Below are 17672 nucleotides of genomic sequence, written 5' to 3' on the forward strand. Positions count from 1 at the left end.
AGAAATAAACGCGGGGATTTTTTTTCTCAATTAGATTGTTTCCGATTGATACCATTTAAAACCGTAGTCAATTTTCAGAAGCCATCTCAAAGAAGGTTTCCATTTTCTTGAATATGTACTTTGCTAATCTTCATTCAAAGATCAGAAGAAATTACTTTTTCTTTTAAATGAAGGCAGTAGTTTATCGACTTTAAAATAACATCAACGAATAAGAATGTTGAAATAAAGATAGGCAACAAGTGTTAATGATATAGCAAGAATTTCAAAGAAATAATACTAGGTCAATTTTCATGGTGCTGAATGAATAGTGTACCGAAGGGCCAAGTGAGCTTTTCTTATGACTTGGCGTCCGGCGTTCGGCGTCGTCCGTCGTTGTTAACTTTTACAAAAATCTTCTCCTCTGAAACTACTGGGCCAAATTAAACCAAACTTAGTAAAAATCATCATTGGGGTATCTAGTTTAAAAAATGTATCCGGTGACCCGGCCAACTAACAAAGATGGCCGCCCTGGCTAAAAATAGAACATAGGGGTAAAATGCGGTTTTTGGCTTATAACTCAAAAACTAAAGCATTTAGAGCAAATCTGACATGGGATTACAGCGCATGTCAGTCAGTATGAAGGTAATGGTAATATCTTTGGTTAGCTTGCTTGTTAGCTGAACCGTGGAGTCATTGTTAGGCAAGGTAAACTTCCCTCCTTTTAAAGTAGCTTAGTCCTACAGAGAGATAATTTTGTTATCTGTTGGGCTAGTCTATTATAAAAGGAGGGAAGTTTACCTTACCTAACAATGACTTCCCGGTTCAGCTAACAAGCAAGCTAACCAAAGATATTACCATTAGCTACATACTGACTGAAATGTGCTGTAAATTGTTTATCAGGTCCAGATATATCTGCTCTGAAATTTTCTGATGAATCGGACAACTTGTTGTTGGGTTGCTGCCCCTGAATTGGTAGTTTTAAGGAAATTTTGCTGTTTTGGTTATTATCTTGAATATTATGAAAGATAGAGATAAACTTAAAAAGCAATAATGTTCAGCCAAGTAAGATTTACAAATAAGTCAACATGACCAAATTGGTCAATTGACCCCCTAAGGAGTTATTTTCCTTTAAAGACAATTTTTAACAATTTTTATAAAATTTGTCAATGTTTACCAACATTTTCCACAGAAATACTTCGCCAAGTTCAGAATAGATAGAGATAATTGTAAGCAGCAAGAATGTTTAGTAAAGTAAGATGTACAAACACATCACCATCACCAAAACACAATTTTGTCATGAATCCATGTGCTTCCTTTGTTTAATATTCATATAGACCAAGGTGAGCGACACAGGCTCTTTAGAGACTCTAGTTTTGATGGGGTTCGTGTTGTATATTCTTTAGTTTTCTATGTTGTGTAACGTGTACTATTGTTTGTCTGTTTCTTCTTTTCATTTTTGGCCATGGTTTTGTCACTTTATATTCGATTTATGAGTTTTACTGTCCCTCTGGTATCTTTTGTCCCTCTTTTATGTTACTGATAAAGTTTGTGCTTCAAAACCAAGTAGATTTAGTGTTTGGTTTTCTCTGATATTTATTCTAATCAATATTTAAAAAAAAACATATGTAAAAAGTTTAAGAAAGTCATTCTGTTTTTTTTAAATCATTTTGACTGATATATACTAAATAATGTTTACCTTCTATTAGGGTCGTATGGTAGTTTTAAATAAAAATGACAGAAATGTGTTCATGATTTTGCCTTTTGATTTTGGACTTTCCTTTTTGAATTTTCCTCGGAGTTCAGTATTTTTGTGTTTCTGCTTTTTTCAAACTTTTTCCAAAACGTAGTATATTTCATTGATTTATGCAACTTTTGTTTTAATAAAAATGATTGGTCACTGCGCATTCCCTCAAACAACAGGTTGTAATAAAACGTCAAATTTTGAATGGATTATACAGGAAAATACAATATTATGTGATTAGAAGCTAAATAATATCAACAGAAAAGACAAGATCAATGTTCGTTTTTCCGTCTGAAATACAAAATATGAAAAGTTCCATGTATATTCCTTCGGAAAATGCACCGGTTTATAGTTATCTAACCTTTAAATGCAAGTTTAAAAACATTTCAGCCAAAAATATTCTATACTTGTGAGAATATTTATGTTTGAATTATATAATTATTTTCTTCAAAATGAAAATTCACATTTAGTTATTTACATTCCGGCATACTAATTTTCTAAATTCTTTGAAAATCTAGACCTTAAGTTATCTGTTATTTACAATTCAAGATGGCGAAAGACACCTCAAGAAATAAAAGTTAGTAAAAGTGTTCGAAATTATTGTGATAGAAAAACATATATGTTCTTAAACATAAAAAACATTGCTATACTAAAAAATAATCAATCTCGAAATCCGGTTTTAACATTTCCCGTTACGAGTGCAACACAGATATTTTATATATGTATATATAAGTTTACGTAGGTATTGCACATGCATAGACGAGGAAAAGCTGTATCATTGATCCTTATTTAATTGTGTAATCGTAGTATATATTGTGTTGGTATTAAAATACAAATATTTGCAAAATATATTATCAGTTATCAAATATAATGAAAGGGTATGTAACAAATTAATGTTAATGTAAAACAATGATATCTTTCAAATAAACTAATAACTCTTTAAAGTAAGGAAGTACGTGATATTATTTGACACGATGTTTGTTTTAGTCTCCAAATGGTCTGGTAATAAGTTGATTCCTGTTTAAATATATAGACAACAGTGTAATTTTCAAATTTTAGTAATTAATACGATTTAAAAATAAGACCATACTTACCATGTTTACGACTTAAAACAAAAGCACATTGCAAATACGCATATGATTTCGTAGGAGAATGATACAGCAGCACATTTGGTTATTTTTATTCCAGACATTTTTGTTCTTCAACACATTCTTGGCTATAGTTGGTAAGTATATGAAATAATTTATAACTTTTTGGACTAAATACTGTAAATACATGTAACGGTTTGAATTAATCTAAAAATCTAAAGGGTATATTTATAATCATTAGGCATCAACTGTTTCTTTGATTAAAAGCTTTAACCAATCTTGTAGTGTCCTAGTTTCATTTCATACAATGTTTTTTTCTGGAGAAATTACGAACGGCAAAGGTTGAATGACATGTCACAAATATCACAAGATACGGTGTCCGTACGAAGTGTCCCAGAATCAAAGATTGTTTCGTCCACGCTGTATTTCCTAATATTTACCTTGAATTTGACAAAATGAGGTCATCTCAATGGTCATCTCAGTACCGGAATCAATTACAATCGAGTATTTTCTTCGAAATATTACTTATCTCCAGTTCAGTATTTATAGTTCAAATTCACCAGCAAATAGAGTAAATATTCCCCACCTAATAATATATTTAAAACCTTGCAGGTACTGCGCAGGATTTGTGAACGTCATCTGTACCTGAACAAAAATAATGAGACAGTGCTTGTGATATAACGTATCGTATTTTGTTCTCATTGTTCATAGAAAATAACTATAGCTATATAGATAAATATCCAGTTTCTTCTTCAAAATGATACATGAAATCTTGAGTTATATAGGTGCTATACGTTTTCTAGTTGTATATCATTTAAATGATAAACAGTTTTCCAATTACACATATTCTTGTAAATATATTTTCGTTTGGTTGAATGAACTTTGACTTGACTCATAATATATGCATCCTGCTTTAGTTTTTTCTATGGTACACATTAGTCTGCCCTGAACCACATAATGTTTGTGTTATTTTTTCTATCAATCACAGCGTTTTGTGTAACTATCTCTGTCCGATTTATTTGAATGTTTTTTTGTCAGCTGTGATGTATGTCTGTGGTGTATGTTTACGCAGTTTCTTTCATCATATAATGTATGTTTTAGATGTTCCCCTTTTTTTCTATATAACGAAACAACAAACATTAACAAAATAAGTGGGAGGTATATTTAGCTATTCAGATAATGTTTTACATACATTGGCTAAGCTTTCTCACCCGAAGGGTCAGTATACGATTTTACAATTACTTGCCTTTTGTCGTCCATGAAATGTTCAAATGGCTATCTCCTCTCGGACTAATGGGCAAATTTAACCAAACGTGTCCACATTCATCAAGGTTGGCATCTTCAGTATATGCTTTATTGAATGTATTGCCCTTTAATGCTACTTTCGTATGGGTATTTATTGCTTGGTATCTTGAAAACTATAATTATAAAGAAATAGACACTTTGAAAAAGAAGATTATTTAATAGTAGACTGAGACAAAGATATACTTCAACATGCATGAACTGGTCTGTTATCCCATTAACTGATGAGTCGTAATAAAAAGTTGATATCGCTGAATATTTGTGTACACGTGAATAACACAGGGTTTTTATAGACTCTAGTTTTTAGAAAATATCTGTTCCAAGTAAGAAGTATGACAGTTGTTCTTCAATCCGTCTGTTCGTTGATAACAGTTACTATTGATTTCGTTTTTTTTATTGACATTCACTTACATTTTGAAGTGTTACTTATTTATTATTTGGAATTTAACACTGCATACCTGTACACTTATTGAGCGTTATTTGATATAACAATCTTAATATGTAGAATACGAGAAAAAAAGATGATTAAAATTGAAAACAGCACGGTTTGAAAGTTTGTTTCGATTTGTTATTTGATCAGGGTTTTGTTCCCTTGAAAACGTCTGGCGTAAAGATTTTGTCAGAAAATATTAATAATTTATCATGTTTACAAACATTTGTATATTCAAGTGCTGCTCGTGACAGTCGAGGTATTTTTTTTTTGATGGTCGGTTACATTGCAATAACAATCTATCAACCATTGAGAACATGACGTTTTCGTGATTTTAGCTCGAGAGTGTAGGATCTCTTTTTTTTTAAATATTTGATTAAGAAGTACAAAGTGGCAAACATATCTCTTTTGATTTGAAGTTTTGTGATTTGTTTTTGTCAGGGATATACATCCCATATCATTTGTGTGTTCTATTAAATAGCTTAAAATTGCTTAATTGGGCTACAACATTAGGTGGTAGACACCACACGTTAAAGGACGATAAACACACCAGTGAAACAGATTCAAAGTAAACTTGTGCTTTTATTAATCAGGCACATTGACCTGTCCCGCAGACTGGAAACAACATGGGTCTAAATGCTACCTCCTGCATCAAGGCAAGAAGAATTTCTCAGAAGCCATGACATTCTTTCAGAGTGTTAAGGCTGAAATGGTCATGTTAAAGACGGCAAATGAAAATTTTATAATGTCAACGTAGGTTTTATGAACATATATAGATTGTCGAAATATAAATAGATTGTCTATTATCCCAAATTAAGCGGACAACACCATAAGGCGATTCAAACCTACGTACAGTTGGGTGTAGACGAAGCATTACCTGTAGACGGGCCGAAAATGTTAACGTGGCGTTTACTCGCGTGCACTTCATGTAAACGCCGCGTTAACTGAGCGTTCACCCCGAAATTGCAGTAGACATTAAAAGTAAACTCTCGCGTTTACCTCCACGTTAACACAAAACGGCGCGTCTTGTAATTTTGTAAAGAGTAAACGGGCGTTTACTTTCACGTTTACCTCCGCGTTAACGTGAAAAAATGCGCGTCTTCTATTTTCGTAAAAGGTAAACGCACGTTTACTGTTTGTAGTAAACGCGCGTTAACGCAGATTGTCATCGTATCCTTGATACACTGACCTAAAATATCAAATGATAAGGTACACCAAACATAAATGACCAACTGGTCATTTCCGCTTGACATATTGACGATTAAAGTTTATTAAAAATGTTATCAGACATTTGTATTTAATTGACAAATAATTAAAGTAAATTTCTTGTTCTTCGCAAAATAAATAGTTTAAGTATGTTTATTCAAATAATTTAATCCTCACCATAATCAAACAGTTTTCTCATCTTAGACAGGCTGACTCAGAGTAAACGCCCGTTTACTCGCGTTGACATTAGAAATTTCCATTTCGACTGCGTTAACGTAATTATAGTGAACGCGCGTTTACTAGTAAACGGGAAATTTGAAGTTAACTAACACAATATGTGCACGCGGCGTTAACTTGCGTTTACTTTATTTAATGCTTAATGAGATGCAACTATGTTAGCAGAAAAATGCCCTACAAAGTCCACATGCTTCTTATTCTAACAGGTTGGGTTACGGGTATTGGATCGGACTAACATATCAAAACCAACGCAACTCAGATTGGACCTGGATGGACGATACCACATTGCAATATTCGGATAGATGGGCACTTGGTGCGTTTAAATGAGTAATTATTTAGAAGTGTCTGATAATATATCGAAAAAACTATAATTTTCTCCTTACTAATACTATATTCCAATTGCTTATAAGCATTGATTATAACTGAGTTTATAATTACTCACCCGCATTATTTTGATCCGCATTAGAAGAACGATGTATCTTTAATGAATTTTCTTATAATTATGATAATCAGATTGATGCAAGTCAGTATTTTTTTTTCTTTCAAGTAATGATTATTTAAACATTTTCCTCAACACTCACCACAACAATTTGACATTCACTGTGCATTATTAACTCTTCTTAAAGTCATTTTCAAAAATATTTTTTTTGCTGTTTAGGCAAAACTAAAGGTACCACACCTCCCAAAGAATGTTCTGTAAATGGTGCAATGGGATGGTTTAGTACCGAATGTCGAACCAGTAGAAAAACATATTGTCAGAAACATAAGGGTAACTTAATTATTGCTAATAGATAAACAATATTTTCACAAAAAAACATTTACATGTGTCACATCATCACCGATAACAAGTACTTCCAAAACCAAGAAACAATAATAGCGTTAAGTTCTTAATGTTATCCTCGTACAATATTCAACTGTTCGTTGCTAAGCGCCATACAGTTGATTTGTGTATCCCCACGATGTATTGGTTACCTAAACTACACCCAAAGACCGTTAATATCGTTTCTTCTAGTGTTGTTTTTCTAGTATTGCAGTACTTTTAACTATTGACTTTACTACTATAAAAGAACTGATCAATACATTTTGAAATAAATCATATGAACATAGGGGAAGTAACCATTTGTGGAATGAAAGTGGATATTGCGCTTTTGATAGACCTTTCAGTTCGTTTGTACAAATCGTTTATACAGTTTTTATTTTTATACTCATAAAACTACACTGAAACACAATCTAAACACAGATAATTATACCTATTTAATGGAATGGACTGTAGGTTAATCTGGCAAAATGTATTTGCTGTAATTTATGTAAAGCCCTTTTCTCAAAAGTTAAATCAAAATATGATGACTATACTTACTCGAGTTATGATGTGAGTAATATTCCGACCATTTAATTCATCGACAGATTGGAGATATGTCTATGGGCACAAATTGTTTCCCTTTGATGAGAGATATTTCCTATATTTTTACAAACCAAAGTTTATGACCAAACTCAGGAAAGACCAGTATTACTTTCATTTCATTGATCAATTTAACATCGGTAACCGATATAGTGATGACATTGTTTTCATTGAATAATCAAGAATTCTCTAAATGAGCTGTAGTGATTGGTCCACATAGAAAACTACCGTCAGTACTACAGGTGTAATACCACCAATTCATGGTACGTCACATCCGGTTGCATACGAAAGTAGGTCTAAAAAAATATTCCCTTGAATTTGACCGTTGTAGGTAATTAATCCTACATTTTATTGCAGTAAAACTATTTATGTGTCATAAACATATGTCTTGGGTATTTCAAAACACCATTAATTTTTTTATTTGTGATTTCTATAGAAAATTTTGTAATCTTGAGGTTACATGGTGACTAAACCTTGTACACAGATAGAATAAGGGAAGACATTTGACTGGTTAACTTCCAATGATGGTCATTTTCTTATATGCAATGAAATGTTATGTGAAACATTTTCTATAGAACTGGACAGGATAAAACTTTACTCATGCCAAGTATTTCTTTATTTGAAACAAAGATAAATTCTGCACAATTTCTTGAAAAGTGCAAATTTAACAAAGACTAATAGGGGAAAATCAATGGTGGTATTACACCTATTATGGGAAGCTGTACATGCACCTATGGCCTTGTGAGTAATCTCATGTGTTAACATTTCTTGCTTTTTAAGTGAAATAATACAAAAAATTCAAAATTCTGAGTGGATTGAGTCTCCAAAATACATTTTATGAGAAAATTGTCTTGAAATAGGACTGTACCATGAATATTCAGTTGACAGAACAAGCCATACTAAGTGCATATATTTATTATTTTGGAGGGGGGTGGGCTTTTTCTCCTTATTTCTTATATTTTGCTATGATATTACATTTTCCTAAGTAATACTTAAATAAACATGTAGTTATAAGTAGATGAAATTATTTTTAATGTTGTAACGACAAGTTATTCACTTAAAGAGAAGACTTTTATGTCCCTCTTTGGAACGCGGCATAAATTTAATTTTTACGGAAGGACTTATTGAAACCTCTTTGGAGACAGTAAACTTTTATATGGATTGTTCATTCTGCTAAAATGCTTCAATTACTCATTTCTAATAACATTTCTACCATAAATGAGTGAAAGTTACCCCCATATTTTTATTTATAAGCCTGAAAAGTTGAAATTTTGAGGAAATGAGAGGTATAAATTGACCCCAAAAGACCTTATAAAGAAGACAAACCGGTTTATTACTGGTATTTTATCTTCCTAAAATCATCTTGTGTATCCTTTTCAACTGTTTGTAGGCAGATAAGATAGATATTTGTTCATTTATTGGTCCACACTCTATTCTATCTTGATGCGGCTTGGTTTGGATTTGTCGCAGAAATTTGCTTGAATCGCTGTAGATGTCGTCTTTCAATATACTAGATTTTTCTCAAACTATTGAACTGATAATGAAAAAAAAATATTCCCTTGAATTTGACCGTTGCAGGTAATTAATCCTACATTTTATTGCAGTAAAACTATTTATGTGTCATAAACATATGTCTTGGGTATTTCAAAACACCATTAATTTTTTTATTTGTGATTTCTATAGAAAATTTTGTAATCTTGAGGTTACATGGTGACTAAACCTTGTACACAGATAGAATAAGGGAAGACATTTGACTGGTTAACTTCCAATGATGGTCATTTTCTTATATGCAATGAAATGTTATGTGAAACATTTTCTATAGAACTGGACAGGATAAAACTTTACTCATGCCAAGTATTTCTTTATTTGAAACAAAGATAAATTCTGCACAATTTTTTGAAAAGAGCAAATTTAACAAAGACTAATAGGGGAAAATCAATGGTGGTATTACACCTATTATGGGAAGCTGTACATGCACCTATGGCCTTGTGAGTAATCTCATGTGTTAACATTTCTTGCTTTTTAAGTGAAATAATACAAAAAATTAAAAATTCTGAGTGGATTGAGTCTCCAAAATACATTTTATGAGAAAATTGTCTTGAAATAGGACTGTACCATGAATATTCAGTTGACAGAACAAGCCATACTAAGTGCATATATTTATTTTTTTGGAGGGGGGTGGGCTTTTTCTCCTTATTTCTTATATTTTGCTATGATATTACATTTTCCTAAGTAATACTTAAATAAACATGTAGTTATAAGTAGATGAAATTATTTTTAATGTTGTAACGACAAGTTATTCACTTAAAGAGAAGACTTTTATGTCCCTCTTTGGAACGCGGCATAAATTTAATTTTTACGGAAGGACTTATTGAAACCTCTTTGGAGACAGTAAACTTTTATATGGATTGTTCATTCTGCTAAAATGCTTCAATTACTCATTTCTAATAACATTTCTACCATAAATGAGTGAAAGTTACCCCCATATTTTTATTTATTAGCCTGAAAAGTTGAAATTTTGAGGAAATGAGAGGTATAAATTGACCCCAAAAGACCTTATAAAGAAGACAAACCGGTTTATTACTGGTATTTTATCTTCCTAAAATCATCTTGTGTATCCTTTTCAACTGTTTGTAGGCAGATAAGATAGATATTTGATCATTTATTGGTCCACACTCTATTCTATCTTGATGCGGCTTGGTTTGGATTTGTCGCAGAAATTTGCTTGAATCGCTGTAGATGTCGTCTTTCAATATACTAGATTTTTCTCAAACTATTGAACTGATAATGAAAAAAAAATATTCCCTTGAATTTGACCGTTGCAGGTAATTATTCCTACATTTTATTGCAGTAAAACTATTTCTGTGTCATAAACATATGTCTTGGGTATTTCAAAACACCATTATTTTTTTATTTGTGATTTCTATAGAAAATTTTGTAATCTTGAGGTTACATGGTGACTAAACCTTGTACACAGATAGAATAAGGGAAGAAATTTGATTGGTTAACTTCCAATGATAGTTATTTTCTTATATGCAATGAAATGTGATGTGAAACATTTTCTATAGAACTGGACAGGATAAAACTTTACTCATGCCAAGTATTTCTTTATTTAAAATTAAGATAAATTCTGCACAATTTTTTGAAAAGTGTAAATTTAACAAAGACTAATAGGGGAAAATCAATGGTGGTATTACACCTACAACAATACGCGTCCTTTCCTAGATCTAGACATTTTAACTTTACGCCAGAAACTGCACGCAAAAACTTACGCAAAATAAGAAGTATTGTCTTTCCCTTTTGCTAATGTTTCCTCTATCATTGTAATAAAGAATTAATATATCCCAGCCCGTGTCTATACTAACATTTGTGATTTCGATGAGTGTAATATATCTTTATCTGATAAATTTTGACGTTATGGAATTTGCTACTACACATTTCCGCCTGAATACAGAGGTTTTGTTTGCAAGTTTGGCTGTACCTATAACAACTTATTTCAGACGGATTCTTGATTTTCAGGTGATTTTGTTAACCGAGCCAAACAATCCATATATCATCCCGGTAAAAGTATTCGTAAAGGTTACAAATTTAGCCCTGTTATTAAATCTTTTTACAATGTTTTTTTAGTATAGATTTTGTTACGATTTAAAGTAGATTAAAATCATATTTAATTTTATTGTTATAAAATTAAGAATGGAATTGTGGAATGTGTCAAAGAGACCCGACCAGAGATCAAAATGCAACAACTTGCCCAACACAGTAAAATAATCCCGCATTCGGAGGCAGGTTTTAGCTGGTCTATAAACAAATTGGTTGTCGTTCAGTTAGAAAAGACGTCATCATAATCTATGAAACATATAAATAAACTAAAACAAAAGTAAAATAAACAAGACTTAGAAAGTACATTTGCTCCAGTCTTAAGCCAGGCGCAACAAAAGTCGGGATGAAATATTAAAATATGTTTTAATATCTCAACCTTCCCCTATACCTAACACAAATCATTGCCAATGTACAATTAAAAAGTTACGAGGTAATACCAACATTTAAACTCAGCTTAAAGTCCGATCCGATGTCAGAAAAAACACAAATGTTTATCTCACGATACGTCCATTTTGGCAGTGTATCAGGTCATATATTTTTTCTGATTGTATGAGGATACTCTTTACTCTAAATTCGTCGGAAGCTGGATGTTTACTTGGCGATATTTGGATATTAATTAACACGATTTCGTTTTAAGTTTGCTTAAGCTTATCAATGGTGGCTGTCAGTACAACATGTACAAATTTAACTACACATACTCTGAGATCGATATCTATTGATAACGAATTGATAAATACTTTGTCATGTCAGACCTGTGTTGTGTGGTGTTTTCTGCTTGAATCAATCGGTTTAACCAAGCCTTCTTCGACTGGTTTTTACAGTTTGCTCTTATGTTTTACTGTTACACCACTATTCTAGGTTAAAGGAAGGATGCAGGGCTGACTAATATAATTAACCTCGCCATTTTCTTCATGTGCATATCCGTGTTTGTGGTTTTTCGGAAACTGATCCTTAATAAATTAGCCCTTAGTTTTTGCAATTTAATTGTTTGTATATTTTTCATTTTAAGGTGTTTTATAAACGACTATACGGTATACGTTCTTTATATTGTTGTGCGGTTGCCAGTAACTTTGTTCGAAATTGTTGAATACCATTAGCAATCATATCACAACACCTCCTTAAACTTATGGTTATAAAGGGTAAACAATTTATAAATATATTTCTGTGCTTTTTTTATTTACTTTAGATATTTAAATTTTGAAATATTGAAAGATTTTTTTTTATTATCTCGAAATTATATGATAAAATGTAACGAAACATGATAAAACAAAATGACTATTCGTATATTAGAATCATTTCCATGTTAAAAGAAAACCAACATTAATATTACCTTAAGGAGAACTACAATACTACACTATGGATCGCCGAAACTGCGTTGTTATCCCTAATTACATTATACGTTGTGTACTCAACTTTATATGGTGTGCACTTATCATTATATGATGTGCAACCACCTTACAAAAGTTTATATGATGTGAAAACATACTTACTTGATGTGCATATATGCTTATTAAAGCTCATTATGTAAGGGAAAATGCACAGCATATAAGTATATTCTAATATTACTAAAGTACATTTGCATATCATATAAGGATATTTCCTTATCATATAGCAATATTTGCACATCATATAAGTAGTTTTATTGACGTAATCGTTCTTGTACTATCATAACTGTAGTTACCGTTAAAGCTTTAGGAGTGTTTGAGTTCATTTGCACGTCATATAAAGATCTTTGAACATAATATAAGTACATTTGAACATCATATAAGTACATTTGCATATCATAAAAGTACATTTGCACATCGTATAAGTACATTTGCACATCATATAAGTACATTTGCACACCATATAACTACATTTGCACGTCATAAAAAGATCTTTGAACATAATATAAGTACATTTGAATATCATATAAGTACATCTGCACATCATATAAGTACATTTGCACACCATATAACTACATTTGCACACCATATAACTACATTTGCACGCCATATAAAGGTCTTTGCACATAATATAAGGATATTTCTTTATCATATAGGTATATTTGCACATAATATAAGTATGTATGCACATCATATAAGTATGTATGCACATACTATAAGGATTTTTGGACATCATTTAAAGATACTTGCTAAAAAGTTAAGGAAAATTTTACGTCAAACAAATGAATTTGCACATCCACTAGTAGCACGATTTCAGTCTGAAACGGTCATTTTGGTCTGATCACATCTTGATTGACTGGATTTACCGCTAGAGGAAATCGTCGAGACATTTTAGACCGTTTAAGACTCCGTTACGATCGATAGTCACATCAGGTAAATTAGTCCGTTAAGGCATGTCAAGATTATCAAGACTGAATCTCCTAGCGAGCTGTTAAGATCCGTTACGACAGTGTCAGACCAAAACAGACCATGGATACAAAATTACGTTAAGATGTTGTCAGACCGTGTTTAGTCGTGTTCAGATTTTATTAATTTGGACAGAAAACGGGTAAAACTTTCCCAGTGTTTATCAGGGGTTGCTCCCCTTTTAAGAATAAAATTAAAATTAAAAAGAAGACGGTTTATGTTAACTGAAAGTCTGCCATGTTTTAATTAAATAAAGAAAATAATCAATTCTAATTCATACCTCTTCCTATTTAATTATTTAACATTTTCTATATTAAAAAAAAACCTAAGTGGTTCAAAGTCATACTGCTGCGCAAACCGTGGTGAATTGAGTTTAAAATCAACAGATTATCGAAATTATATTTAATAATTATTCATTGAATATACACATCAAAAACTTTATATTTAATGGTTTACAAGTGATTGTAAATAAATATTTATGCAATTACAGACTGGTGCCGTGGGGGAAAATGTGTCAACTTGACGTTACAGATAATTTGTATACCCTTAAAAATTACAGATGTCGGGATTAACACTTGAAAACGTAATCTAAATATGTTTAATTTATTAAATTGTTGATGTTACTTTTCTTTATTATTGTAAATAATATGCATTATCATTTAACTTTTCATGTTTTCTATATAAATTTCATTTAAGTTATTGTAAACTTAAGACAGGGAAAAACTATAACAGTACTATGTATGTCTTTTGTCGTTTTCTGTTTATTGTCATAGCATTGTCCGTTCATTTTTGTCAGACTTGTGCGTTTGATTTCCATATTTTTTTTATTGTGTCTATAATCCAAAAACCATTAATAACTTTCTTACATACCAAATTTAGAGGCGTTCGTTAAAAAATAAAGGTTAAATTTTATTGCAAAAGTCTGTGAATTATTGAAAATATGACGTTCCGAAAACACAAGTCGCTATATTAAATGCTTGTAAATCTCCATTACATGTGGTGCGCTTTTACTCAAATACCTTTCTGTTACATAAAAAAAGTGTAAAAACAGTTATTGAAATCCAGCTGAAAAAAAGGGAAAACGAATAGTGTCTATCTAACTTATTTTTCAAATATATCGAATACACAAATAAATCTCTAACCATCAACGCTTGCAATTTGTTTTTACTGACAGGTGTCTGCTGGCATCCGATTGGATATCAGTTTTATGTAGGCGTAACAATTCATCACACTTATCCAATCAGCTGTCTTGTGTGCGATCTCATAAGGTCCACATAGTTTAGTTTTTTATACATGTAATGGTAGCGATAAAAAATATTCGTGCAGAATATACATATACTATGAAACAAACAATATCCTGTCCAGAAATGACTTACGTGACACCATATTATACCAAATAACTATTTAAAAACTGAGACAGCATACATACATGTATAAACTATTATCATTCATAACAATTACTATTTAAAAGTGAAATATTTTACTATTAGTATCATGGTCCTAGCAATTTAAAAAAAATATCATAAAAGGACGTTGTTGCAATGGTGTGACAGGGACTTTACGGTGCGTCTAAAAACAACCTTAGCCGCCGTGGTGCACTAGGGTCTCGAAACTGCACTAAGACCATGATGGAACACTATAGCGAACTTTCTATACTTATGAAATGTCCATGTGTGGAAAAGAGATCTTACTATACACTGTACGGACATTTAGACTTATTCACTAGCTGTGATATACAGCAAAAGATTTAGCAAGGATAGCAAGGATACAAAAATTACGATTTTAATAATGCTAGAAATTAAAAGGAAAGTGTACGGAATTCGCAAAAAAAAACGTATTTTAGAATCACGAAATAATTGAAATCGAATTTAGATTAGATTTGTGATCGTTGGAATTTATTAAGACTGTTTAAAATATCGATCTCTTTATAATTATCTTGTTTAGATCGAAATTAATGAGGTTCATAATATCATATATATATATAAGTATATATTAGTATTGAATTGGTCTATACTCATGCAAATTACCCTTTCAATAAAAATACTTATAAACTGATTTTAAAGTAATCAAACGGAACACATACTACTGGAGATGTGGGATATATTTCAATTTGACAGCAACCAAACGACAAAAAACATAGATGAATCAAGAGCGCATGTTTAGTCTTCAACAAGAAACAGGTGTCTATGCAAAAGGTCACGGTCTGAATGATCAATCGTCATAAGTTTGTATAAAATTTGTAAATACAATAAATAAAAACAATTATATGAAATAGTCTTAACAACTTAATATCCATTATTTACACAAGTTCGAATGATCTAAATAATCTACATTGTTTTTATCGTTAGAGACACGTTTGTAAAGCTCATTTTCTGTTCTCTTAATTTTTTTTACGGTCTTCTCTTTTTTCATTTATAACCCACAAAAGTTGCTCAACCTTTCATTCTGACAGCGTGAAAGACCAGAACCAAGGTAACACACTAATATAAGTTTTCACAAACCGGTAATTTCTTCGCCCAGGGATATGAATTTGACATTTAAAGTCCCTCAACAGCTTTACAATACCCGGCCGTGTCACTTCCGCGTATATTGTAGATGGAACGGATAATATACACAATGAATTTCATACACCAGAAATACTAATACAGGGGAATTTTACCTTTTTGGAGGACTCCGAAGAGGTGGTGCATTGCATGTGCGCTAATTTTGAACAAAAATCCAAATTTTTATTTGGGGTACGTCTAAACACCGGTAATGACCTCCTTAGTGCACTCAGGACATACAATGTGCACTCAGGATCCTTCATATTCATCCTATTTGCACACGGGACGGGATGGGTGAATATATTCATTACACGCTGCTTATTTAAGAGTATAATAGATTTTTTTTTTTATATAAGATGACCGATAGTGCTGTCTCAATTCAGAGATTGAACATAAAAAACATGATTAAGTATGTATATAGTACAGAATAGTATAGAACGTGAAAGCGATTCGTTTGATATAAAATTTGCAGCAATTATCCAGTATAAAATGTCTGTCTATCTATAGCTACATCCAACGCTTTACATGTCATGATATAATGATATTCGTCAACTCTCAATCATTTTTTACAGCCTTTTTTTATCATAATATAACTTCTATAATAACTTTATGGAATTATACTGAATATAAAAGGGAATTTAACGTATGAATTTTTCAAATTGTAGAAGGCCGTACGTGACTATAGATGTTAATTTCTGTTTCAGTAAAGTTAATTTAAAGTTTTTTTTACATATTTGTTTTATATTTGTTATCATAAAATTTTCAATGAATATCAAGTAATATTTGTCGATGAACGGTTGTTGAGTTAATGCACGGTATTGTGATTTTTTTTCACAATTGAATTTATAGAACCTTTTGTTAAGATTCATTGTCCTATGTATCAAATTAAAATAGCTTTCTATTATCAGTTCTTTGGCGTTGCAACACCACTGCATGGTCATCCAATGAAAAAAGGAAAGTCATAATATTTATTTTATTAATAATATAATCTTTTATTCGTAAGCAATACAACTTACAGAAAATAATTATTACAAATATTCAATTACATCAGTGAAATATATTTATATTAGTCAAATAATCATATAAGTAAGTATACCCATTTATATAACAGTACAGCACAGTATAATCAAATATAACACATTTTCAAATGAATTTAATTTTGTGCGTTCACAGTCAAAAATAAAAATTTCCCTTAATTGTTAAGTTGCTTTACATAATGAACAGATACTGGTGAGCACCCAGCCACTTTAAAAGGGGGTCACAACCGAGCATAAAAAAAAGGGACGAACTATATGTCCCTATTCAAATGCATTGATCGTCTTAAAAGTCTAAGATTCGACGGTTTTCTTCAACAATATGGTTTGATAAATTTCTTTCGAAAACTCATTTTACTTTTCACATACTAAAATAAAATGATATTCATCTCCGAATACTTGTTTATCACACATATTACAAAATTTTTGATATCTCTCAATATTATAAAATCGACAAGTTTCTATATTCAAACGGTGAGCAGATGTATGCGGTATTTTCAAATAAATGATTCTATGAATATAATTTTAATACAGCATGATCTAAATAAAATTGTTGGGGTCAAATACAATTATGCAACAAACATTTAGGCGAGTCTTCAAAAAATTAGTTCATTTCACTATTAAAGCTACCGTTTAATCTATCTTTGAATTCAATTAATAACAAATTCATATTTTTACACTCTGATGTAACCGTACTTTTAAAGCGTAGTCATCCGTATCAATAAATTGATTAATATCAAAATTGAAGTGCATGAGTATTAT

The sequence above is a fragment of the Mytilus trossulus genome, unplaced genomic scaffold, assembly GCF_036588685.1.
Source record: "Mytilus trossulus isolate FHL-02 unplaced genomic scaffold, PNRI_Mtr1.1.1.hap1 h1tg000128l__unscaffolded, whole genome shotgun sequence".
Taxonomy (NCBI): domain Eukaryota; kingdom Metazoa; phylum Mollusca; class Bivalvia; order Mytilida; family Mytilidae; genus Mytilus; species Mytilus trossulus.